The sequence below is a fragment of the Malaclemys terrapin genome, chromosome 7, assembly GCF_027887155.1.
Source record: "Malaclemys terrapin pileata isolate rMalTer1 chromosome 7, rMalTer1.hap1, whole genome shotgun sequence".
In the NCBI taxonomy this organism is placed as follows: domain Eukaryota; kingdom Metazoa; phylum Chordata; order Testudines; family Emydidae; genus Malaclemys; species Malaclemys terrapin.
In genome coordinates, this window is record NC_071511.1 from 119,586,915 (window position 1) to 119,613,974 (window position 27,060).

The window sequence follows — 27,060 nt, forward strand, 5'->3', positions numbered from 1 at the left end:
TGACAAAGAAATCATGTTTTTTGTTTATTAAACAAAATATGTAGTCGGTGGATACTGCAGTTCAAGATGCAAATTGCATTGTATTCTGCATGACTTACCATTCAACTACAGTTATGCTACCAATCCTGTCGATTAATCACAGTTAACTCCCACGATTAACTCAAAAAATTAATAGTGATTAAAAATTAATTGCAATTAATCGCAGTTGTAATCGCACTGTTAAACAATAGAATACCAACTGAAATTTATTAAAATATTTTTGGATGTTTTCCTACATTTTCAAATATATTAATTTCAATTACAAAGTGTACAGTGCTCACTTTATATTTTTATTACAAATATTTACACTGTAAAAATGATAAAAGAAATAGTATTTTTCAATTGACCTCATACAAGTACTGTAATGCAATCTCTATTGTGAAAGTGCAACTTACAAATGTAGATATTTTTTTGTTACATAACTGCACTCAAAAAACAAAATAATGTAAAACTTTAGAGCTTACAAGTTCACTCAGTCCTACTTCTTGTTCAGTCAATCACTAAGACAATCAAGTTTGTTTACATTTTACAAGAGATTACACTGCCAGCGTCTTATTTACAATGTCACCTGAAAGTGAGAACAGGAGTTCACATGGCACTTTTGTAGCAGGCATTCCAAGTTATTTACATGCCAGATTGCATACGAATGTTCAGCATCTTTCATGATTCAGCCACCATTCCAGAGGACATGCTTCCATGCTGATGACGCTTGTTAAAAAAAAAAAAAAGTGTTAAATTCTGACTGAACTTCTTGAGGGAGAATTGTATGTTTCATGCTCTGTGTTTTACCCACATTCTGCCATATATTTCATATTACAGCAGTCTCAGATGATGACCGGGCACATGTTGTTCATTTTAAGAACATTTTCATTGCAAATTTGACAAAATGCAAAGAAAAGACGAATGTGAAATTGCTAAAGATAGCTACAGCGCTTAATCCAAGGTTTAAGAATCTGAAGTGCCTTCCAAAATCTGAGAGGGACGAGGGAGCATGCTTTTGGAAGTCTTAGCAACACTCCGATGCGGAAACTACAGAACCCAAAAGAAAAAAAAATGAATATCAACCTTCTGCTGATGGCAATGTGACTCAGATGATAAAAGTGAACATGTGTCAGTCTGCACTGCTTTGGATCGTTATCGAGCAGAACCCGTCATCAGCATGGACGCATGTCCCCTGGAATGGTGATCGAAGCATGAAGGGACATATACATCTTTAGCGCATCAGGCACGTAAATATCTTGCCATGCCGGTTACAACAGTGCCATGCGAACGCCTGTTCTCACTTTCAGGTGACAATGTAAACAAGAAGCGGGCAGCATTATATCGCCGGCAAATGTAAACAAACTTGTCTGTTTGAGTGACTGGCTGAACAAGAAGTAGGAATAAGTGAACTTGTAGGCTCTAAAGTTTTACGTTGTTTTGTTTTTGAGTGCAGTTATTTTTTGTACATGATTCTACATTTATAAGTTCAACTTTCATGATAAGGAGATTGCATTACAGTACCTGTACGAGGTGAATTGAAAAATATTATTTTGTTTTTTTCAGCACAAATATTTGTAATCAGAAATAAATATAAAGCGAGCACTGTACTCTTTGTTCTGTGTTGAAACGGAAATCAATATATTTGAAAATGTAGAAAACATCCAAAAATACTTAAATAAATGCTATTCTATTGTTTAACAGTGTGATTAATTGTGATCAATTTTTTTAGTCGCTTGACAGCCCTAATTAATATATCAAAATGCATCCCCAATTATAGTTATCCTCTGTACATTACATTTCAGGATTAAGCTCAGACCTGACTATTTCTAGAATTTACTGACAATCATTCTCAGACTAAAATTATTTCTATACGATAGTCTGCAATTCTTTCTAGAATGCTAAAATATTAGATGGTATCAAAGTTACAGTGAAATTATTGGTACTAAATAGCATTTATTTATTCATTCATGGTGTGCCTTTTTAGTAGGTAACATTGCTTCTGTAATAAATTATAATTTAACCTATGCTGTACATAAGTGCTCAGACATGACGCAGGGCATGGAATAAATACCTAAACAGACAAATTAATCCAACAGTATAGTAACTATGATAAGATCAAAAAAGTTGCTTTTTACAAATTTTCATCATACACTCTCTTCCAATTAACAAGAACTTTAAAGATAATTAACATCCTGCTAACAAGACATCTGACTCTCTGCCATAATATAGTAATAATGAAAATGTGCTCTGTCTCCATCAAATTTACCAGAAAATTTTTTAAGGGTTTGTCCTCCAATTGATATGCACACATGACTCATTAGTTTTAATGAGTACGAGGCAAATGCAATTAATGGCAGAATAAACTCCAGGAGATTGCGTAACTAAATTGCACCATGCCTGAGATGTAGCATGGACTTCTAAAGAAAGCAAACTTTCTGCAAGATAATACTCTTGCTGGAATTCTGCACCACTGCACAGTGCAGAATTTGCACAGAATTAGTGTTCCCTACAGATTCCTTCGCCCCTTCCCTCCCCCCAAGAATTTATTATTTCCACCAAAATTCTTCCTTTTTCTGTTTTTTCCACCCGGGGTTGACAGCAGGAGCCCCAACCACACATGATTATATTGTGTTTTTTGACAAAACAAAATATGCAGCATTTTAAAATGTCGTGAGGAGAATTTGTAATCTTTTGGCACAGAATTTCCCCAGGAGTAAAGGTAACTATAACAGAGAAAATTCTTTCACAGAAGATTCCCAATCAGTGTCCTCTACCTACACTGCAGTTTAGAACCTCCGACCTTTGTGTAACGAAGACACTCCTATGCAGCTTTTGTTTCATGATGAAATTATGGCCAGTCAAACCAAATGGTGAAACTCTGGGCTTTCAGGCAATCCTACAAGTTACAATTACAAATGCACACACACTGTATATTTTAAAAAATTGATTCATCCCACTGCAAACATCATGACATGTAAATTCCTGCTTCTGTAACCATGTAAATGTATTGGCAGGATGGTAGGGTAAAGTTCACCTCTCAGGCAGCTTCCTCAGCACCAATCAGCAAAGTCTAGTTATGTCAATTTATGTCACTTTCGGTGCTCAATGAGGCAAGGAAATGGATTAGAGTGCTAGACTGTGGAAACAATGCTAAACAACTATGCCGAAACTGAGTATCAAACTCCCAGGCTCAGCTTTATATGCCAGATTTCATAAAAGTTAATGGAATAAATGAAGTTTAAAAAACGCAATATAAAAAGTAAAACCTATTTCCAGATGGTGAAACAAGATTTGCCTGTAGGAAATACTTTTTAAATAGAATATATTTTTGCAAAGAGAAATATGTAATTTTAAATGCAGTTTTACTAGAAAAATCTAGTTTAAAAGACATTTAAAAAAGTTTTTAGAATCTGCTCACGACACAAGAACTAAGGAAATATAAATACATGATATTACTTACAACACTCAAGGCTATTAAAAAACCCTCCTTACATACAACTTTCTCTTATGGTTTTAAATCAAAACATACTCCCCTGATAAGTCCCTATTTATAGTGCCATATATTATATAATTTTGATTTAGTTCATGATATATTCTGGTTTTACTCAGTTTTAAACACATCCATTGATTTATAAGCAATCGTTCAACTGTAAATCTTAAAGGTAGCTTCAATAACTCATCACTGTATCATATCACAACTAAACCCTTTTCTGAACATATAGTGTGGAAATACACATCTTAATACACCCCAAAACAAGAGCCCCATCTAGCTCCTACTGAAGTAAAAGCTTCCATTGATTGAAATGGAAGCACAAGCAGGCGCCATGTTCCCAACCCCCCCCCCCCCCACAATGAACAGTAACAATAGAGAAAAAAAATCTTAGCAGAAGAGATCAACATAGATTAACTGAATACTGATTGCATGGGGAAAATAATTCAGATACAAAAATTCAACTCACCATTCACCTAACTACATCGGAGGATGAAAACAAAAAGGTTTGAAATAGAAGAGAATCAAAATATGCTTCAAACAACTTTCTGCTGCATCCCTCCCCAACTGCTCTGTGAAATACACAGCAGCAACAGCACAAAAGCATCTTTATGGAAGGAATAAAAGGGTCTTAAATGCTCCTTTTATTTTTTATTGAATGAACCCACTCTTACACAAAGTTCATGACACAATGTCTCAAGCTTCAGTATTGCCAGATCATGGAGTTATCAGTCTGCTAATTCTGGTAAATTACAAACAGAGCAATCTGAAGTATGTACAAAATTTCTATATTGGATCAAGTAATTAAATTGTAATCAAGTGGTTGATTGAAAAGATACCAACATTTTATGATACTTAGCAGTCAGTAAAATGTTTACAATGTTCTTCTGATTTCCCCCCCCCCCAAACAACAAGATCTTCACCGCTACTAACTGAAAACACTTCTCTCTTTCAGAGCCACTTTCTTGCATGGAGAAACTAAGGAGTTTACTGAGATACAAAGCCACAGACTCCTCCCAACTACCGTATTAATCATTTGTGTGGTTTTACAGTTGCCATAGAATTAACAAATGTATACTACCTATGTTTGTTTATACAGAAGCACATTGCAACAGACATCCCATTGCTTAAAAAAAAAAATACAAAAAAAATAAGAGCTGCAGTTTAAACTGATACCATGTAGTGTGGCAATTCTGAAGAAACCTTGCCCTAAAGATGACCTTTATGATGATTTTTCAAGCTATCAAAAGTATATGCAAAAAAGCAAGGGTGGAGCACTTTCAGGAGAAGAACCCACTACTACAAGACTCTCAGAATGCAAATTCATTTGCAAGCTTGGCGGGCAAACAACACTACCAAGTATTGATGCGATCTACAAGAACGTCCAGCCGCAAGCACACCAGGACACTGGAAAATTTCCCATCTAAAAATGGGGGCTTTTGCTCATAACCTCCATCAATTCTTAGGAGAAGTGCATTTTCCCACCCTTAAACCTTTAAGTTAGGCAGATAGGGCATTAGAAGAAAACTGTCTGGGAAAGGATTGACAAGAAGGTTGCACAGAAATTGGTCCATTTCTAAGTTAAGCCTTTCCAGGTTTCACATGCCCTTCGCTGCAATGAAAATTTCATCTTGTCTGCAAAATTTTGTAGTGCCTTCAAGTCAACAGGAACACAAACATGTTACCAGCAACTAAAATAAATACAGTAGTTCTTTTATATGTTAATACTTACCAGTAAAGCAATATACAGTATTTGTATTTATCAGACAAAATATACATAATAAATCAAACTATTCTTTATTTTCAGGATTCTCTGATAGGAGTTTATAAAAACAGAACACATAAAACGAGACAAAAAAAGGCAAAGCTTAATGGTGAAAACTCCCCAGATACGTATCATTCCAAAGCAAACAATTTTTGTTTTAAAGCAAAGAACTGTTCTTTATTTCCCAAACACCACCCACTCTTCCAAATAAACAAGTGATCCAATGTTGCGTAAGAATTTTAATTGTTTCCATAACTCTTATTACCTGCCAAAAAAGTACTTAACATGAGATATCCACTACAGCGGGCTCAAAAATATAGGCATGTTTAAAATAAAATAATTCTGTATCTGTACATAAGCTTGTTTTACATAAGGACTTTAACTCTGCACAGATATTCACTTTGTTGTGACTTTTAAAAAAAGCTTTATTCTATCTATTTACTGTTACTAACCTGGACATTCTTAATCCTACTGTGGTTTTCCACAATCTTAAAAACATTTTGGTCCAAATTCTGCCACCCCTACTCACAGTAAGCAGCACCTCACACTGCAAGCAGTCCCACTGGGACCTCCTGTGGTACAAGGCGCTACTCAACACAAGCAGATGGGGACATATTCTAACGTGAAATGCTTATAAAGTTTAAAGTTATTCAGATTCATAAGACCAGGTCTACACTAGAAACTATTTTCTGAACAGAAATGTCAGTTGGGGGAGGGGGTGATTTAAAAAAAAAAAATTACATTTCATACCAGCACTACATTGCATCTACACTAGATATTCTATTTTCTAGCAATTTTACCAGGAAAAATGTTTTTGCCAGTATAGCTTATTTCATTTGGGAAACAAGAATAAGCCATACTGGCAAGCCTTTTGTAATGTAGACTAAGCCTAAAAATCCCTCTGTTGCAAGATTAATTTAAACAATTTTATAGACAGTGGGGAAAATGACTTTGGGAGCTACAGGGTAGAAACTAGCAAAATATTGTCTTTACAATACATATCAGATTTTTCCACTGAATTTTAACACTAAATCAGCACGTCACAGATTCTCACACCTTCAGTGTTTGGAAGCTGCTCTTGAATCCACTTTTTGATTTGTGATCTGTTGAGAGAGGGTTGACAAGCCTTTGGTTTGGCATGCAATGTTGTTGATAATGTGCGGCTTTCCGATCCCATGATAATATTAAAATCCCCTGACTACTCTGAGTACAGAGCATTCCTGACTTTAAACAATTAAACCTGTGTGACTATCATATCTAAATGTAGTAGGGTCATCCCGTTGCTATTACTGCTTCAAAGCTACAAATGTAAGGGCATGATTTTCAAAACTAACTACTAATTTTGGATGCCCAACTCAAGACACCCTAAAGCTGTCTTATTTTAATAAAGCGTTGAGTGCTCACCCTCCGCAAGTCAAACCTCTAAGGTTTTTCAAGATGGGCACCCAAAAGTCACTAGGTACCTTTGTAATATAAATCTCTAGCCAAGATTTTCAGTTTTTATTTAATAGCACGGGTTCTTAGAGTTCAGAAGAGATGTTTGTATGTTGTATTTCTAGCCAAATAAATATATAAATTTCAGTAATCTTGAATTATTACTGCTGAAAAAGTCTATGCTGTTTTCAAAGTCTAAAAAACTTGCCTTTCACAGCTGCAAAGGAAATGACAAGAGAAGAAGGAAAAAACCACACAGTCGGTATATATCAGCAATTAATTCCATCCACAACCGCCCAGCTGTTTGCACATAGAACCATCAGCCTATTTCCTTTAGGGACTTTTGCCACTGAAAACTGATATTGCACTTTCAGAGACACAAGCTGTTTGTAACATGTTAGGAATGTGCACTAGATCACACAAAGTTGAAGTAGAAATGAAATCCAGATCTGGTTTTCTTTACAGCTTGCCAACATATTGCATATCTACATTAAGATAAAGTTATCCCATCCCTTTCCTTCCATTCCCCCAGATAAGAATGGAAAATTGCCAGCAAAGTCAGATTAAGTGTCTAGAATGGACACTATTGTGATTTACTGGCAAAGACAAGGTGCAACATTCTCAGGAATCCACATGTCCATGGCATGTTAAATTCAGCCAAGACATTAGTATTTTATAGCTCATTGCCAAAGTGGTCGATTCCAGGACATTTCATTACAGTACAGAAGTTTATGTGGAACCAGTACTTTTACCATAAAAATGCAGGTTCTCTCTGGTTAGCATACACAGCCATGTTATACACAGTAAACAATGCTTTGTCCCATTGGAACAAATTCACTATGCTCTAAATGTAGTGTACCTTTTTATTTAATAACATAGAATCATAGACTTTAAGGTGAGAAGGGACCATTATGATCATCTAATCTGACCTCCTGCACAACGCAGGCTACAGAATTTCACCCACCCACTCCTGTATCAAACCTGTATTTGAGCCACTGAAGTCCTCAAATCATAGTTTAAAGACTTCAAGGTGCAGAGAATCTTCCAGCAAGTGACCCGTGCCCCACGTTGCAGAGGAAGGCGAAAAACCCCCAGGGCCTCTGCCAATCTGCCCTGGAGAAAAATTCCTTCCCGACCCCAAATATGGCGATCAGCTAAACCCTGAACATGTGGGCAAGACTCACCAGCCAGACACCCAGGAAAGAATTCTCTGTAGTACTCAGATCCCACCCCATCTAAAATCCCATCAAAAGCCATAGGGCATGGATTTTATCTCCACAAGCATGGGTTCTTAGAGTTCAGGAGAGGTACACACTGCGCTATTACTCATGAGAAGGCGGCCTAGAACAAACTGTTGGCAGTAAGGAAACATTTCATTTTCACAATTTCAAGGGGCAATGCCAAGCAGTAAGAAGTAATTGTCAAAATGCGCTCTCTCAATTTGAGAGAAGTGTCTTTTAATTTTAAAATATCAATAGGTACTAGCTTCTATGTTTTACTGGATTCATAGTTAGGTGAACTACATCTGTGTGTGCCAATGGGTTTGAGAATATGTTTTGCAGAAATGGGACAGGGAATAACCTAAAAATAAGGTTACAAGCAGTTTCAAGTGACCTTAGGACTCACCTTGAGGAAAGTACTTTACATGATATCAGTCCAGCCAAATACAAATGACAAAGATGTCCATTGTTAGAAATTGTATAGCCTGTATCATTGTGTCTGTGCCAGAGGAAACAAAGAATGTAACATAAAAATACACTTTCACTTTAATTAATATAAAATTTATTCTATGTTAAAATAGTACATTTTTATATGGAGTTTTTGTACAATTCAGACATGTGCTTCCAGAAGACTGACACTGTCTCACTCAATAGTGGAGGGCTACCTTAGCTTGGGAAACTTCAAAATCATTTAAACTTTCAATTGTTTACAGTCTCTCATGGGATCTAATCAGTCTCCATAACTGACTTGGGATGGGGTGGGGCACAGAAAAAAGGATGAATTGTTTATATCACCTTCCCTTCTCATCCCCTTAAAGCCAAATCAGTAAAAAAGTACTAAGATGAAATGCTGCTCTCATTCACCATCTTTAAATTATTCAATATGTGTAATCACAAATGATCTCACTATATTACAGCATGAGTGGCCCCACAGTTAATGGGTAGTAACATCCATTGCATGCCACTGGTCCCATCTCCACTGTTTTAATTTGCTCATAATCTTCTTAAATAAATTCCTTTGGAGAGGATTTTTTTCCATGCTTCGTGTCAGTCCCGCCAGAGAATTTGTTGGAAAGGTTAAAAAGCATGGCCATTTTTGAGTTTTGTGTATGTAAAAATAAATTTTAAGACCCTTGTTTCCCATATGTTCCATGTGCCTAACTTAACAACAGTGGTACTAATTGCGTTCAGACTGGTTTGACAGATCACAATGAAATCTAAAGCACAAACTGGGTCTGAAAGAAACTGGGTTACTAGTTCTGTGCACTGGAAGTTTTGTAATGCAAACAAATGCTGATCAGAAATACCAAAATATGAAGTCAAAAGTAGCTATGCAAACACTGAGGGAACTCTGAAGTCGTCGTCATCATCATGTTACTATTACATCTCTGGTGTTTAGGGCAGAAACGAAGCTCCTCCACTCCTGTCTGTTTCTGGCAAGTCTTTCAATGGTTCCCCAACTGTGCCCAGGTTAAGCATTATCAAAAGTTAAGATTTCCAAAAAGGCTTAACCAAAGTTTTAAATTCCTGTAGAGTAACTCCTCGCTTTACATTGTAGTTTGGTTCCTGAAAAATACTACTTTAAGCAAAACAATGTTAAGCGAATCCAATTTCCCCATAAGAATTAATGTAAATTGGGGGGGGGAGGGGGAGGAGGCGGAGGGCTTGGTTCCAGGGAAATTGTTTTTTGCCAGACAAAAGATATTATATACATATACTGTATAAAGTTTTAAATAATTTTAAACAACAATTTAATACTGGACTCCCCAACCAGAATTGTGAAGCTTGATTGAGGCAGGGGTGTAGTGGGGTCGGGGTGCGGGGGCTTGCCCCGCTCTGCCCACCTGACGCTCCTGCCAGGGAGTGGGGTCATGACACAGGGGCTTGCCCTGCTCCACTGGCCTGGCGTTCCAGCCGGGGAGCAGGGTTGGGGCATGGGAGCTTGCCCCGTTCCACCCGCCCGGTGCTCCTGCCGGGGAGCGGGGTCGGGAACTTGCCCACTCCCTGGCTGGAATGCCGGGTGGGTGAAGTTGGGTAAGCCCCTGCACCTCAACCCCGCTCCCCAGCAGAAGTGCCGGGTGGGCGGAATGGGGTAAGCCAAACAACCTTGTAACGGAACATTGCACGACTTTAAACGAGTATGTTCTCTAATGGATCAGCAACCTAATAATGAAACAGTGTGACTGGGACGACTTTAAGTGAGGAATTACTGTAATTACTTACAAGGTGGTGGCGTTGCCTTAGGTGTGAGTTCTTTATTTCTCAACCTCAATCTTGCACTAATGCTTTTTTTTTTTTTTGAAAATAGCATGCAGTATAATATGAAAACATAGTTATATTATGTATTTCACTGCAAGAGTTAAAACCTGCAAAGAAGTGGCAAAAATTCAGTGGCACCATCAAGATGTGTGTGTCTTACTGAGTAATCATGTAATATCATCACTAGGGCCCTACCAAATTCACAGCAATGACAAACGCATCATGAACCGTGAAATCTGGTCTCCCTTCATGAAATCTGTTCTTTTTGTGCGCTTTTACCCTATAACATACAGATTTGACAGGGGAGACCAGCATTTCTCAAATTGGGGGTCCTGATGCAAAAGGGAGTTGCAGGGGTAACAAGATTACTTTAGGGGGGTGGTGACTCATAGTATTGCCACACTCACTTCTGCGCTGCCTTCAGAGCTGGGCGGCCGGCAGCTGTTAGCTGGGCACCTAGTTCTAAAGGCAGCACCCCGCCAGCAGCAGTGCAGAAGTAAGGGTGACAATACCATACCATGCCATCTTTGCTTCTGTGCTGTTGCTGGCAGCAAATGAAGTTTAGACATTGACTGAAACTATGTTTAAGAACAGCTCCTTTTAACGGATTACATCATAGTTAGTCATGAGGTCACAGAAGTCACGGATTCCGGGACCTTCATGACTTCTGCAGCGGCTGGCCTGGGGGCCACCTGAGCAGCTCAGGCAGCCCCTGGGCCAGCCACACCAGCTGCTGCTGGGGCAGTCTCAGGCCACTCTGCTCCCCTCCCCCAGTTGCAGCAGGAGTTTGGGTGTGGGTTGGGGGCTCTGGGTGGCACTTATACGGGGGGGCTTCCTGGAAGCAGTGACATGTCTCTCCCTCTACTCCTAGCAGATGGCTCCACGTGCAGGCACCACCCCTGCAGCTCCCATTGGCTGCGGTTTCTGGCCAATGGGGGCTGTGGACCTGGTGCTCAGAGCACAGACAGCGTGCGGAGCCATCTGGCCATGCCTCTGCCGGGGGTGGGGGGCACGAGGAGCACCTGCGGCACCCCCCAAGCCACCCCCACCCCGAGCACCTGCAGCACCTCCACGCCCCCCACCCAAGATTTAGTCAGGGGTATATAGTACAAGGCATGGACTTGTCATGGGCCATGAATTTTTGTTTACTGCCCGTGACCTGTCCCTGACTTTTACTAAAAATACCTATGACTAAAACGTAGCCTTAATCATAGCTAGATCTTTTTGGTTCTAGCTCCAGGATTCATGAAAAATACTCAATCAGCCCCCATATTTATGCATACATACATTACAGAATGCCTTGCGCATTCAATGAATTATTTAGAAAGTATGCCAATCTATAATATCCATCTACAAATATCTCCTTGCTTCAAAGTAGCAAATTCTGTAGTTACAAGTGTGCATATCTTGTATTGTATACAGTAAGAGAATGGGCTAAGTTGATCCAGAGTAACTTCACTGAAGCCTAGTGGATGATTTTGGTCAAACATGTCTTGTCAATGAAAAACCTGACACCTTAAAACAGTCCTCCTCTTCTATGTAGTCTTTCCTCACTGTTATGTCTTTGTATGCTATTGGTATATCATGCTTTACATACATTAACGAAATACAATTTCCAGCGGCTTAGTAAGATAACTTTAAAAAAAAAAAAACTCCTAGCAAATAGCCTTATTGATCTTTTGAGGAAAGATGCTATTTAAATAAAGTACATGGGATTGGATATAGGGCTAGCTCTTACTTTCATCAGCTGTTCTTTTCTTCATTGCTGATATCTTGTATTTCACATAAACACACATCTTCTTTCATTCCATAATTATAATCTCTCAAGTAGAGAAACAAATTACAACATCCTAATCCAAATGTTTTATTTAACCTAGACACAGTCTTGAAGTAGTATGTTGAATTTATTAGGAAGCCACCTTGCAAAGACCCTTTAAACTATGACCACATTGGATAAAGTTAGGCTCAGTTTACTTTTGGATCATCTTTGTTCTGAGAATTTTTACAGTGGGAAGAGAGATTCATGCTTTATTCATTTTATTTGGAATACTATTGGTCTAAAACTGCTGTTGAACATTTATCTGGCAGCCTCACTCAGAGCCCAAAAGAAGTCATACTCCAGGGTGAAGCACCTAGAAAGTTCAAACTTGGCAGAAAGGTTAATTATTTGTGTCTATGTACTAACCATGTCACACGCTTCACTAATACTGACCAAGTGTGATATGGTGAATTACTAGCTAAAATCTCCTGCATCAAAGCTGTAGCAATACTGAAGGAGCCTTCACCCATGTCAGTTTGGAGCTTATGGAAGAATTGATCCATTACCCAAATAGAGTAATACAATTCATTTCAGGCAACTATTTCTTATAGTCTATTTTAATTACGGACATTCCATCTTAATAAAATACAAAATTGTTTATGGACCATAGCCTGGCTAATTAGTGAATAACTACATTCAACATTAAGGGTAGGTCTACACTACCCGGTAGTTCGGCGGCAAGCAAATCGAACTTCTGGGTTCGACTTATCGCGTCTTGTCTGGACGAGATAAGTCGAACCCGGAAGTGCTCGCCGTCGACTGTGGTACTCCAGCTTGGCGAGAGGAGTACGCGAAGCCGACGGGGGAGCCTGCCTGCTGCGTCTGGACCGAGGTAGGTTCGAACTAAGGTACTTCGAACTTCAGCTACGTTATTCATGTAGCTGAAGTTGCGTACCTTAGTTCGAATTGCGGGGTTAGTGTAGATCTGCCCTAAGTATATCCCCTAAGTTTAAGAGAATAAACCTGAAATGTCAGATACACCTTGTCATATGAATTTTAGAATATAATTTTAAATAAGACAAAGACTCCCAGCTAACTACAGGACATTATTATAATACATAGTCTCTGAATATATGACAGCACAATGGCACACTAACTGCTCCAAAGTAACCATTATGGTCTTGCATATCTATGTGATGAAACTCCCCATGTAGTAAATGATTAGAGCTGTTGTGCCCAGGCAACCATTATCGTCTACAATAGGAAGTATCAAACATTTTCATAGGATGGACTATATCTTGGAGAGAAGGTCTAGAAGACTTCTTTTTACTTTCTAAAACTATTTTTCTGCCATAAGCAACTGAACACCCAGCCTCCAGTAACTACATCAACCACTTATATAGAAAATACATCATCATGTAACCATCAAGCTGTCTACTAACAAGTGTTTTGTGGACCACATTTGGGGAACTGCTGATCTACAGCGTTAAACAATCCCCTTTTAGAAAAAATATCTTTTTAAAAAAAACCCAAAAGACTGATGGCTTCTTCAGCGCAATTATCAGCTACCTGCCAAATGTGGTGCACTCCTGAAGACTGTAAATACACACTTTAATGACAGTTTGTATTTGCTTCTAAATAAGCACTTTACATTACATTGCTTCTAGGGCACATAGACGCCGAGAAGCAATTGCTACTTATCCAATTTGACCCTAAGTTACAAATAATCAAGTCAAATGGAAACTCTGCGCACATGGAAAGATGAAACGGGGAGGGGAACAAAAATAGAAGTTTGCTTTGTAGTTTGTTTTAAAGCCTATGAAAGAGTAGTTCAGTTTCTGTTCACATTATAAACCCCCAAAAGATATTCGAAGAACTATAATAAAATAATACTAAGGGGCTGAAAAACTGGAAAAAAAACTAGAGAATTCAGGGTTAAGCATGCAATTACAATTGCCTCAGTGAGAGCAGATATTGTAACTGATCTTTTCCCACATCAGGGGACCTGAGAACAGGTCAGATTGTTCAGCATCTTAACGACAATATTGGCTGTGAACAAAACAACAAAAGCAGAGAAACAGCTTCAGCGCTTATTCTGAATTTCTATCAGTTTAAGACAAATGCAATATTATTTTAACAGTTATTGTACATGTACTTAAGAAATGATCAAAGAGACCCTAATATAGAACATAATTTTAAACCATTAAAAGCTACTGGAAAATATACTCTGGGTTTTAAGTGTCAATCCACAACTCTGTTGCAGAGAATTTTTAAACCATCACCACGAATTTATAGCCTCCATTTATGTACAGCCTTATAGAGCTCTTCTCCTGCGGAGTCAGCAAGACTAAAAGTTAAAAGGCAGTGATGAACTATAACATTTGCATATGTATCATACATAACTTTCTCAAACTTTCTCAAAGTGTTTGCAGCTGCGGTTTTCATCTACAGAACAGAGATATGAAACACTTAACATTTTATAAATTGTGCAAGAGCCAAGATCAATGAGACACACAAAGCCTTAAATGCATAAACATTTACAACCAAGTATTTGAAAATCAGTTCCATCTACTTGGCCAAACCTGAAGGGATTCAGGGATTCATGCTCCCTCTGAAAGAGCTGATAGTGTCATTAACACCTGAAGCATAATACAGAATGCTAATCCCGGCTTTAATGTAGTGAGGTCATTAGTAGCTGCAGGAAAAACAAATTTTGTTTGGGATGGTAAAAGGCCTTTAAATTCCTTTAAAATTATTTTTGTAATTTTAAAGCTTGTACATATGTAAATGGATTTGGGACCTCAAACAGTCTATTTTATTTATTTTGTAAACATCACCATAGCAGTGAGGCACTTGTTTACAGAGTCAAAGAAAGAACATTAAATTCAATAAAACAAGGACAACCAAACAAAACACTAAAATGTTATAAGAAATAAATTTGTCTTGCACTGCACCCTGAAGACTGTTAGACCTCAGATCCAGTGAGCCAAAGGGAACATGAGATAATTGGACCATGAGAGGAGAAATTAATCTGTTAACGAACTGGGAATGCGGTCTGCCCTGGAGCTAAACATCTTGCATTTGTTGTTCAGGTTGGTAGCAAAGTCTATTTCTGATTGCTCCGCTGATAGAAGATCTGGAGGAGGAAGTCCTGATTGACCACTCATGGTGGTCTATAAAATTCCTGCTGAGGGAATCTGCAATGGTGTCCCCCTCACTTCTGGAAAATGGAAAGTTCTCAGAGCAACTTTGTTTCTTATGCATAGGTTCCACAGAGGGATAGCCTCCCGATACAGCTGAGTTGATCTTGCATTCCCCTGGTTGTGGAGATAAAACTTGGCAATGGTATTGTCTGTAAGGACTTGCACAACCTGGTTCTTGATGGGAGACAAACAGCTCACAGGCCTGATGAATTGCATGGAACTCAAACATGTTTATGCGCAGTGAGACATCCTGGGGTGACCACAGAGCTTGCGCAGGAAGTCAGCCGAGGTGGACTATCCAGACTTTGGTAGACACATCTGTAACCAGAGTCATAGTTTGGCTCTGGAGATAGAAAAGGGACACTATGCACATGTTGTGAGGGTTCAGCCACCAGTTCAGAGGCTGAAGCACTCATGCAGGTACACAAACCAGCATACCCAGAGGATGCCTGGTCAGACACTAGACCAAACAAAGTCAGCCCTATAAACACCGAAGGTGAAGATTGGCATGTGGAATTATGTACCCACACGAGGCCATGTGGCCCGACAGCTATGTACAGGAACACACTGTTGTCACTGGGTTGGACCTCAGGCCTTCGGATAGAGTGACTACGAACTGAAACCTGTCCATCAGAAAATAAGCCATTGTGGTTATGGTGTCGAGGTTTGCTCCTATGAATGTTATATGCTGCATCTGCTGTAACTTTGTTTTGTCTAAATTCAGTTTCAGGCCTAGATGAGAGAACAGCCGTCTGATAATGAAGATACTGCTGTAAACTTCATAGATTCCATAAGGCCAGAAGAGACTATAATGATCATCTAGTCTGATCGCTGATATAGCAGAAGCCATAGAACTTCCCCAAAATAATTCCTAGAGCAGATCTTTTAGAAAAACATCCAACCTCCATTTAAAAGTTGTCAGTGATGGAGAATTCACCAAAGCCTTTGCTAAGGCTAAGTTGTTTCAATAGTTTCTCTCTGACGGTTACACATTTACCCCTTATTTCCAGTGTAAATTTGTCTAGCCTGAACTTCCAGCCACTGGACATTGCTATACCTTTCTCTGCTAGACCAAAGAGCCTATCATTAAATATTTGTTCTTCATGTAGGTACTTATAGACTGTAATTGATTCACCCCTTAGTCGTCTCTTTGTCAAGCAAAATAGATTGAGCTCCTTGAGTCTATCATTGTAAAGCATGTTTTGTAATCCTTTAATTATTCTTGTGGCTCTTCACTTTATCAACATCCTTCTTAAATTGTTGATACCAGAACTGGCCACAGTATTTCAGCAGCATCACACCAGTGCCAAATACAGAGAAAAATAACCTCTACACTCCTGCTTAAGATTCCCCTGCTTATGCATCCAAGAATTTCATTTGCCCTTTTGGCCACAGCATCGGCCTGGGAGCTCATTTTCAGTGATTATCCACCACAACCCCCAAATCTATTTCAGAGTCACTGCTTCCCAAGATTGAGTCCATCACAAGTATGGCCTATATTCTTTGTTCCTAGAAGTATACATTTATGAGTTTTAATATGGCTACTGTTTACTTGAACTCCACTCACCAAGTTTGCTATGAATCAGTGACCTGTCCTCTTCATTACTTAAACACTCCTCCAGTTTGTGTGTCTGCAAACTTTCAGTGATGATTTTATGTTTTCTTCCAAGTTATTAATAAGCATGTTAAATAGGAGAGGGCCAAGAACCAATCCCTGCAGGACCACACTAGAAACACCCACCACCCAATGATGATTCCCTATTTACAGTTACATCATGAGCCCTGTCAGATAGCCAACTATTAATCCATTTAACGAGTGTCACGTTAATTTAATAATTGTTCTACTTTTTAAATCAAAATGCCATGTGGTAGTAAGTCAAACGCCTTACAGAAGTTTAAGTATATTACATCAACACTATCACCTTTATCAACCAAACATATAAACTCATCAAAAAAAGATTGGGTTCCCACATTAGCCAATCATCCAGGCAAGGAAAAATTTGGACACGTGGGCAGCGCAGGTAGGCCACTACTACCGCCAAGCATTTTGTAAAGACCTTTGGGGCTGACAACAGGCCAAAGGGGAGCACGGTGTATGGTTAGTAGATATCTCCTGCCACAAAGCAACAGTACTTCTTGTGGCAAGGATGTATTGTCATGTGGAAACATGCATCTTGCAAATCAAGGGCAGCATACCAATCTTTGCTCTTCAGGGAAGGGATAATGGAAACGAGGGTAACCATCTTGAACTGCTAGATCAAGTTCAACTTCCTGAGGTCTAAAAATTGGACACAGGCCACCAGACTTTTTGGAAATTTGGAAGTAACAGAAGTAGAATCCTTTCCCTCTGTGATGCCAGGAACCTCTTCTATCACTCCCAATTCCAGAAAATATTGTACTTCTATAAGCAACATGGTCTCGTGAGGTGGGTCCCCAAAGAGGGACAGGTAAGGTGGGTTGGAGAAGGAAGAGAGGTGTATTAGATAACATGACCCCTCCTTTATAGTGCTGAGCACCCACTTGTCTGATATTATTTCATTCCAAAACACTGTAAAAGAGCAATAGGGGGTCTTCCAAAAGCTGAGATAAGGAGTGAGATTAGTATGCTGATCTCAAGGAGGCATTCAAAATGACTACTCAGAGGCTGTCAATGTTTGGTGAGAAGGGCCTGATTTAAGATTAAGCTATCTTGCAATGTCAAGAAGGCCTATATTGTCTTAGTAGAGTCCTGGAATTTCTGATGAACATGTGATCTGTAGGATGGCTGAGGTCTAAAAGGTGATAGTGTTGATGTAATATACTTAAACTTCTGTAAGGCGTTTGACTTACTACCACATGGCATTTTGATTTAAAAAGTAGAACAATTATTAAATTAATGTGACACTCGTTAAATGGATTAATAGTTGGCTGAGGTCTAAAATGCTTCCCCTCTTTGAGCTTAGGATGTAAACCCCAAGAGCTCTCAAAGTTGCCCAGGAGTCTTTCAGGGCTTAGACTCCTCAAGCGGCAAGTCCTTGATTGTATTTTGCGAATGCCTGCAGCCAAGAAGAATGTCTCATGGCAATGACAGTGGCCATGGACCATGAAGCCAAATCAGTTGTGTTTGACAAAAGGTGCCTTTTGAAGACAAGAGTAATAAGCTGTTCCTTATTCGCCTCTGACAGTTTGTCTGCAAACTTTGCTGTAAAATTAGCAACCCTGTATATGGAAAGGAAAGCTTGATAGTTAGCCACATTCATTTGCAGAGTATCTATGAGGTAAGCTTTCCTGCCATACATATCCAGTCTCTTCAGCTCTGTCTCTTTAGGAGTCGCTCTGGGATGCGATAGGTGGGAGCGGTCATTGGCAGCCATGGCCACCAATGAGTTGAGGACATGTGAAAAAATAACCTAAGTTCTACTGAGCAACTTGGTAGCATCTATGTGATCTCTTAGCTGTATATGGTATAGAGGATGGAGTCTGCCAACAGGGTTCTTGCCAGCTCCAGCAGGGCATTATTAATAGGAAGGGCAACCCTTCCTAGCATGGAGGTTTGTAAAATATTGAGGCAGTTGTGCAGATTTTCTTATATGAGCTCCACCTGTATTCCTAAAGAAGTGGCAACTCCTCTCACTATATCTTCCGCAGGTGGACTCAGACAACAGCCTCATGTGGAGAGGAAGAATTATGTGGACAGACATCCAGGGGTTCCTCCAGTATCTCACCATCCTCAATAGGATCCAAACCCATGGGAAAGAAAACATTCAGCGGAGCTTGATAAGAGGTTTCTTGGCCGGGAGATTGGGGACCTTCCTTCTGATATGAGATTCTGATGGAGGTCTCAACTCTTTTGGAATGGGACAAGACCAGTATGGCAAGAGGGATACTCTCCAGTTGAGTCCCCCACAATGTAGAGTACCATCTTGTGGCTTCTTTGTAGGAAGATCATTCAAAGTCCTTACAACCGGTATCCCTGTCATGTCTATAAGTCGATCTGAAAAATCAGGATGGTGACATGTTCCCCTCAAGTTCCAAGTCTGAAGAGGAAAGTTAGAATGCCTCAGGAAACAGAGGGGCTGTTCCTGTATGTGAGGGTTTTGATGGGGACCCACCCTCGGGTATGTATATAGTATAGGACAAGGAGATCTGAAGGCCAGTGAGGTAATCACTACTCTCAGCGTTGAAGCCAACTGCACTGACAACACTGAAGACTTCAGTGGTGCTGATCACACTAGCAGAGCGGACCATGCCTGATGAGTCAGGTATGGGGAAAACACTGGCAGTGCCAGAAGTGTCTGCATCGAGGGTGTTGGGTGCGTCAACTGTACTGACAACACCAGCGTCAACTGTACTGACTACATCGAGGATGTTGATGGTGCCAGAGACTTTCTACCAGTCAATATTGGAGCTGGTTGCAGCTGTAATGGAGAACCTGGTAAATGGAGACACAAGATCCCTTGCGGACAAGAAGGCTCAAGGAGATGAAGGCACTGAGACATGCACGTGCTGTACTATCAGTGCATGCAGCTCCAGCGGAGCTAGTGGTGCTGACAATGCCAAGATGATCTGGATTGGCTGTACAGATGAAGAAGAGCCTGGTAAAGATAAAGGCACCAGACTCAACAGCCTCCAAGGAGCCAGAGTCAACAGTGCTGCCTCTGACACAGCCAGTACATGTTTGTGTTTACAATGCTTTGAACTGGTACCAGAGGAATTACTGGAAGGCTGGCTTGGTGGAAACAGAGATTTTGAATGTTTATCAGCATTGGAAAGCTTTAAGGTGTTTTAAGGAGGTCAACTGTGAGGAGGAAGAGCAATGCTTTTCTTCTGGCTTGCACTTCGAGTTGTAGGCAGCTGGAGGGGTATTTTTTGTTGGTTTGGAATCAGTCACCTTCTGTCACCTCATGTTCAGGATCCAGTTCTGATGCGGGATACAAGGTTTCCTTTATTAGGTGAACTTTTAGGTGGCAGGCCCTCTGCTTTTTTGTTCTAGTAGGAAAGGATGTACAAATTGTATATTTGTCCCTCTCGTGTCCCTAGGTAGTTTAAGTAGCTGTTTTGTCCATGACAACGGTAACCACCCTGAACATAGCACATTGCTTGAAACTTTTTTTTTTTTATTTTTTAAATAGTAAATCCCTAGATATTTACACAGATCACTAAACTAATTAACACTAAACAACTATCTAAACTAGATATAAAGTTTTTCAGAAAACATTGGCTAACTGAAGCAAATAGCTATGGGAAGTTCTGACTCTCACCGCAGGTGGTGAGAAGGAAGAGAGGGAGGTGGTGGAGATGCCCACTTTATGACACTGGCTCAATGCACTAAGAGAGCAGAGGCACACGTGCCACCTGGTAACACTGCTGGCAGAAGTCTCCTAGTCAATTGTACTTGGCACTCATACACCTGAAGTGGAGTGTATACATGCACAATCACTCGTAGGAGAACTTGGGATTGGGAATAGACTTGATTAAGCACTAACTAGCCAGCAATTTGTTAGCTGCACCAGTGTTAACGCTGAAGTATAAACAAGGGCAAGATGAGATTTACACCAATTGAGCCAATCAGAGTTTACTTCAAATACAGTGCAACTAGGCTGATCAGCACAACCCCTGCACATTCTTTTCTATATTGAGTGTCAGCACTGATGCAGCAACAACGATTACTGGCCACTAATTGTGGAAATGAGGCTATTCTGGAATGTAGACAAGGCATAAATGATCATACTCAAGTGTTTCTGAAATACGTAATAGGTTAGTGTCTTTTTTCCTTTAAAAAAAAAAAAAAGTTATGTCAGCCTTAAGATCATACGTTGCAACAACACCAGAGCCTCCATATCACCCCACACGATTGATATATTATTCTACTGCAAAAAGTGAATGAATACACCACTGGAATACTGAAACAAAGCTAGAGAAAGAATCTGTAAACCAATGCTGCAGAAAACCAAGAACTGAGAGGCATCCAGCTGTAAGTGACTTAATCTACTGAACAATGCTTACAAAAATGACATCATTTTAGGCTCACAGGCCAAGATATTTAACTAAAACAAATATTTAAGCTAATTCCACTTTTAGTAAAGTTAAACACAAACTTTTCTCCACACACAGCTATTGGCCAGTAGTGAAAACACAAATCCTCATTTTATGAAAATTGCCTAACTGTTACTGATAAACCTGTTTTGACAAAAGGAAACACAAAAAGCTGTATGTTTGTAAAACTGCCTTTCTAAATATCAACATTTGCTAAGGAGGTCATCGCTAGTAGCGACATGTCAATAGGTATGGAGGAAAAAAAGCCTAAGAATACAGACTAACAGCCTATTTAATGGAAAGCTGTAAGGCTTATGACAATACCTTGGAAAAAAGTCATTTTTTAAACCATTATTTTTCATTCACCACATTCTGTCAATTATAAAGACTGAATAAACCAGACTGGGTTATAGGTTGAAAAAACAATCCCCAGTCCAATATCATAGCACTGTGCTATTGCATATTAAGCTGCAGTTTCTTTTCTACTGATACAGATTTGTTTTGTAAGTACTGTAATCAAACATAAAATAATTGCTTCCCAGACAGTAAAACCACTAAGCAATTTTTAAATCAAAATACAGTGTGGTGGTAATACACGTGGGTCCATTTTTCATCCAATTTAGATAATTATCATAATGTTAGTTAAACATGATACACATTTAAAATGTAAATATTTTTTCCAAAGGGCAAAATTAAGCAATCAGCCATGTTAACAAGTTAACGTGTTCCAGCCTAGAGCTCTGAATCAGCATTTTCTACATACATTGTACTGTTATTTAGAAATGGTTGGAAACAACGTTCAGTATGTAAACAAGGAATTGCTGCAACTAAGTTATCCTTTATATTTGCTTATTAACAGTTTCTCTTCATGGTTTCATAATTACATGAATAAGAGAACACACATCTGTGTTACTAACCTTGAACAAGCCACTAGTATTTACCTGAAAAAGCATCAACAATTTTCTGTTTGGTGAAAATTCAGAACTTTCCTCCACTATAACAAGCACAGCTCACGTCTGCATAATTCCATCTTGAAATAACAGCCTAGTTTTTCTGACCCCCAAGTCAATGAGAAGCTTTACATTAATGTCATCCTCCTCCTTTTGCCTAGCATGAAACTGCTTTATCTCATAGACCAGGAATCTGACAGTGAACGTGATATGGAAGTTTATCTGCTGCCAGAAAACTGCTTCCACGATAGGGTTTTGGAAAGAGGAGGGGGAAAACACTCTTCAACACTCTCCAGATGCTAGAAAGAAGAGTAATATCAATGCTTGATTAATTTAAAACCATGAGACATGCCTCCAAAAGGTAAGGGAGAAAAGTCAGAACACCCTTACAGTTTAGTGAGAAAGCACCGACAGACACAAATTCATCTTCTATATTATAATCCCTACAACCACAAAGAGAACATACTGGAAATGAATGGGGATGTATAAATCTGATAGTTCTTTGCCTAAAAGGTAGCCTGCCTTTGGAGAAGCCCTCCCTCATTTCCAAGAATTTAAAGGAAGGCACCCCATTCTTCTATCACTCTTCTGGTTCAAGTATCAGAGGGGTAGCTGTGTTAGTCTGAATCTGTAAAAAGCAACAGAGGGTCCTGTGGCACCTTTAAGACTAACAGAAGTATTGGGAGCATAAGCTTTCATGGGTAAGAATCTCACTTCTTCAGATGCAAGAAGCCAAAGCCTCTGTTCAAATGCTACTTGCATCTGAAGAAGTGAGGTTCTTACCCACGAAAGCTTATGCTCCCAGTACTTCGGTTAGTCTTAAAGGTGCCACAGGACCCTCTGTTGCTTTTTACAGATTCAGACTAACACAGCTACCCCTCCAATACTTGACACCATGTAAGGAACTGCATTTAGCCGTATGGAATGGAAATCTTCAGGTTCAGTAAGTCCCAACATGAAGCAGCTCATAGAAGATTCCAGGACAATACATTTGGACCATTTCATTTTAGCAATCTCCTCCTCCTCCCCCTTCCTGTTTTCTCAGAGGGGATACATCTTGTTTTTGAACAGAGGCTTTGGCTATAATGAGGAACAAGTGGACACTGGCCATATTAAAAATGGAATACCCTATTGAGTTCTCAAACTGGACCTGTTGTTCCCTGAACCTTTCAGTCTGACATTCCTTGAAGCAAGGACAATTGCTAGAAGAGTCCCACTCTCTCTTGTAGTAGAAATTTGGAATCAGGGTGGGAATCAAACTGGTGGGTTCTTTAAAAAGTGACCCATCCTGCCTCTAAAGTGGTTCCTTCAATTAATAATAAAAACATTCAAGAGTTTCCTCTGAAGCTTTTCTGATGTGTTGTCTAATTAAAGGCTTCCTCCTTGCTACATAAAATTGGGGAATTGAGGATGCAAAATATACATTTTCCAATTTTTCACATTCCTAATAGAGTAAAATCAGTTTACACATTAGTCAGTGTTGTATTTGAAAAAAAGGGGGCATTTCTTATTTATTGCACATAATGGAGAAATGATGAAATGCATTTTTAACAATGCCTATACTGCTTTTGTTTTTTTGTTTCTACAGTGTATGTGAATGTCATTCTTGCACATATACCCCAAATTATATTTCAGTTGTGTCTGCAACCCAATATTTAACTACTATTTACATTTACATCTGGGCAGAGCTCCAATCCTTTGACATAGTTTGTTATAGTAAATAGTACAGTTCAACACATTAGCACAATCAGCACAGAAAACTGGGTGGATGGACGAGAGATATAAAATCATTTCCATACACACCACAGGAAACGGCTGTGATCGTTCTAGCAAATATGGGCTAAGTTACAGAATAATTTCTTCAGCTGAACAGGAAACTAATATAATAAGTGAAAATACTGGTCTCTCCTTTTCCATAGAAGATCTCACCACAAAAACAGTTTGTCCTTACAGCATTGTAACAATTCCATCTTTTCACACTACAAAGAAGAAATTGTATGAACACAGGATGTAACGATGGTGAGAAAAGAATTATTATCTGTAATGGCATTTCAGAGTAACAACCCAGAACGGAAGATTTATACTCTATCCTCTTGACCAAAAGGTAGCAGTACAAAAAGGGTTTTGTCTTTCTCTGAATCCATCTTCCTGCTCACCACCTAAGTTCCTAAGATGAGTCTTTTATTACATCAACATATTTAAAAAAATTCCTCCTCTCTTTTAAAAGGGCCAAATCATTATCAGACTAAGTCACACAGTCTCCCACACTGCCAGTTTTACTGGTGGAAAAGACTCCCAAATAACCAGTGTGGACAACATGGGAGATTTCTGCAACATTACCTAGATCTGGAACTCTCTTGCCCTATCTACATTAAAGAGCAATTTGTATCAGGTTTTTTTTTTTTTTTAAAGTCTGTGCCTGTTTGCTTCAACAATCACATGTCCCTCAAGAGGTCAATTGGAAATTGAAGTGCCCATACGGTTAGAGCTTTGGGATAGGGTATGCTGAAATGACTGGGGATTCTGGGGAAGTCGACACTAGTTACAGGGCCTAGGTAGTCGAACCATGGCGCCTCAGCTCTCATAAGAGGGTGTTTGAAAGAAAATCTGCACCCTGAGACTGTGCATTAAAAACCCAAAACCAGAGGCAGTGCCTGGACTCTGCACAGATGTAAAGCACAGGGTCCAGTGTGTTGGGATCCAAACAGAGTGGCCTGGTATGTGTCCAAAAGGAGGAGCTCCACTGAAGCTATGACAGCCATCTTTGGAAGGAAGGCATGTCCATGGTCTCAATGCCAATACCACAACTACTTTTCTGTTATGATCTTCAAGGTGGAGAAAAATACTAACGGCAGGGTACCACCAAAAAAACATCAGAAACTCATGAGTACACCAATTTATTAGCACATATAGAAAGTATTCAGCCTAGAGGAACTTTCTGGCATTGGTGAACTGTGAAAATACTTAGGCAATTGTTCTTGCCAACTCCATTTTCATCTTTTCCTTCACAAGAGATTCATGTAGCAATTTTAAATCTATAATTGGGAGCATTTATTAAGCTCCAAGGTGTGCTTGATTATATACAAGGTACATTATGAGACTCACCACTCTAAAAGTTTATAATCTAATAAAAGTAATCACTTTGACATAACTGGGATAATAAACTAGAGTAGACTCCTGAGACTTTTGGACAAAGGGCCCACTGACACTGCTTCAAAGGTAGTTTAAAGTTGTTGAATTCTCCTTTCTATGGACTGTAGAAAAAAAAAAATCAGGAAAGAAAGCGTGTAGGAAAGATATTGCAGTTTGTGGGATGTGAATAGTCAGACACTGAATTCTATTGAATTGGGTTGAGAAACTATGGACAATACTCTGTTTAGTCCCAATTCTTGACAATTCCTTCTGAAATCATGTAGTAAATCTGGACAACACAGGCCCAAATGATCTTCCAGGTTATCACTCTGCTATGCAATTTGCCCACTGCCTGTTCCAAACAGAACAGAACAAAAGGTTGACTCAATCTGCTCTCCCACCACATTTGAAATTAGAGGAGATATTCTGGACTGGGCTTATTGAATGAACTGGAGAAATCCCCTTGCCTTTTTTTTTGGGGGGGGGGGGGTGTGGATTGCCAGTTTTGCTCCCCAAGTGAACTCCGCTCTTACATTTTATGGTACAGGACCATCTGGTCCATGCCTTCAGAGACCCTCAGTGGGTTTAGATTCCAGACTCGCTTTTATTAAGTTTCCTCAGATGCTGAAACATCATTTACTTCTTGTGAGGCACTGAATGAATACCCTGAAAAGTCTATGAGCCTGTAGCATTAAAGAAAATAAATATTAGAAAAAAAGTTAAACAAAATGAGATGGCACAAATATGCATATAGTTCTTGGGCTCCCTAACCTATCATACCAGAATAAATAAAGAAAATACAATGTTCACTTTTCACCCTCAGGCTATCAGAGACCTTGTCTATCCTCTATCACTGCAGCATGTCAAAGGTTTCCCTCTAGTATCAAGTGATCTGCCATGTGTCTACCTCTGGCTATCCCAGAAAGGGTACCCTTTCTCCTCTAATGTCAAGTTTAAACACCTTGTATGAACCTACTAGTTGTGGAGTTGCAGATCGTATTCCCCAAGAGAATACTGAGGTTTGCCCATCTAATTTGTTTTAGAAAGTAGATTAATCTCTACCCTGTTCCATTACAATACCTGCAGAACAGTTCTCATTTCATTTACCATTGTATGGAACACAGTTTCCCTACATTAATAAGTTGGGTGCCTGTAAGTTTTAAGAGCTCTTTTCAAACTTGCTTGAATATCAAACATTATAGCCTATCTTTGCTCATATTGTAATGGTCACCTTTCCTCCCAGAAGGTTACTATTAGTTTTTCCCCTTAAACTGTTAGAAGATATTCTTATCCGCTTTTCATTTACAGCCCCAAAGATATAATAAACTGAAAATATAAAGAATAAATGGTTCTCAGCAATTCTAAGCAATGTAAAGTATGTAGTCTCTCACAGGCATTCCACAATGTAGGTTTGTGAAATTTCCCAAAAGAAACAGTCTCTACACTACAGAAAAGAGAAACTGACTTAAATTTTCTAACCATGTCCATGAACCAGGGAGAAAGCCACAGTGAACTCCTTCACTTGATTACGGATACTGTCTCTACAGCAGACAGAAAAGAATTACTAATATTGAGCTATATTATGCAAAAAACAATTGCTTAATCACACAGGAGAGAGATTAACCCTACATTTTCTCCTTTTCAAACTTTTCAGCTGGACAGTGTTTTTTTAAATGGCTGGAAAAAGGGAAAAGCTTGTAGTTTGGAGCCAGACACGTTACTTATCAATGCTTCAATTGCAGGGCAAGTAGGAAAGGCCATGTCTGGTCTTCCTCTACAATATGGGAAATCTCTTTAGAAGTCTTTTTGAGG

The 27,060-nt window shown here is 39.3% G+C and overlaps 1 protein-coding gene across 14 annotated transcripts in view; it reads right to left on the reverse strand.

Moving 5' to 3' along the window:
* The window catches only part of ADD3 (adducin 3), a 169,314-nt gene that overhangs the window by 71,276 nt on the left and 70,978 nt on the right, over positions 1 to 27,060 (reverse strand). Inside the window, exon 4 of one of the 14 annotated variants that reach the window (XM_054033717.1) lies at positions 8,337 to 8,429. The exons of 11 other annotated variants lie outside the window; for them this stretch is intronic. The gene's annotated coding sequence lies outside the window, so the exon portion shown is untranslated. Of the gene's footprint in view, positions 1 to 607; positions 700 to 3,980; positions 4,001 to 8,336; positions 8,430 to 27,060 lie in introns of those variants that run through there. 2 more of the 14 variants (XM_054033715.1, XM_054033711.1) reach the window with 2 other exon arrangements.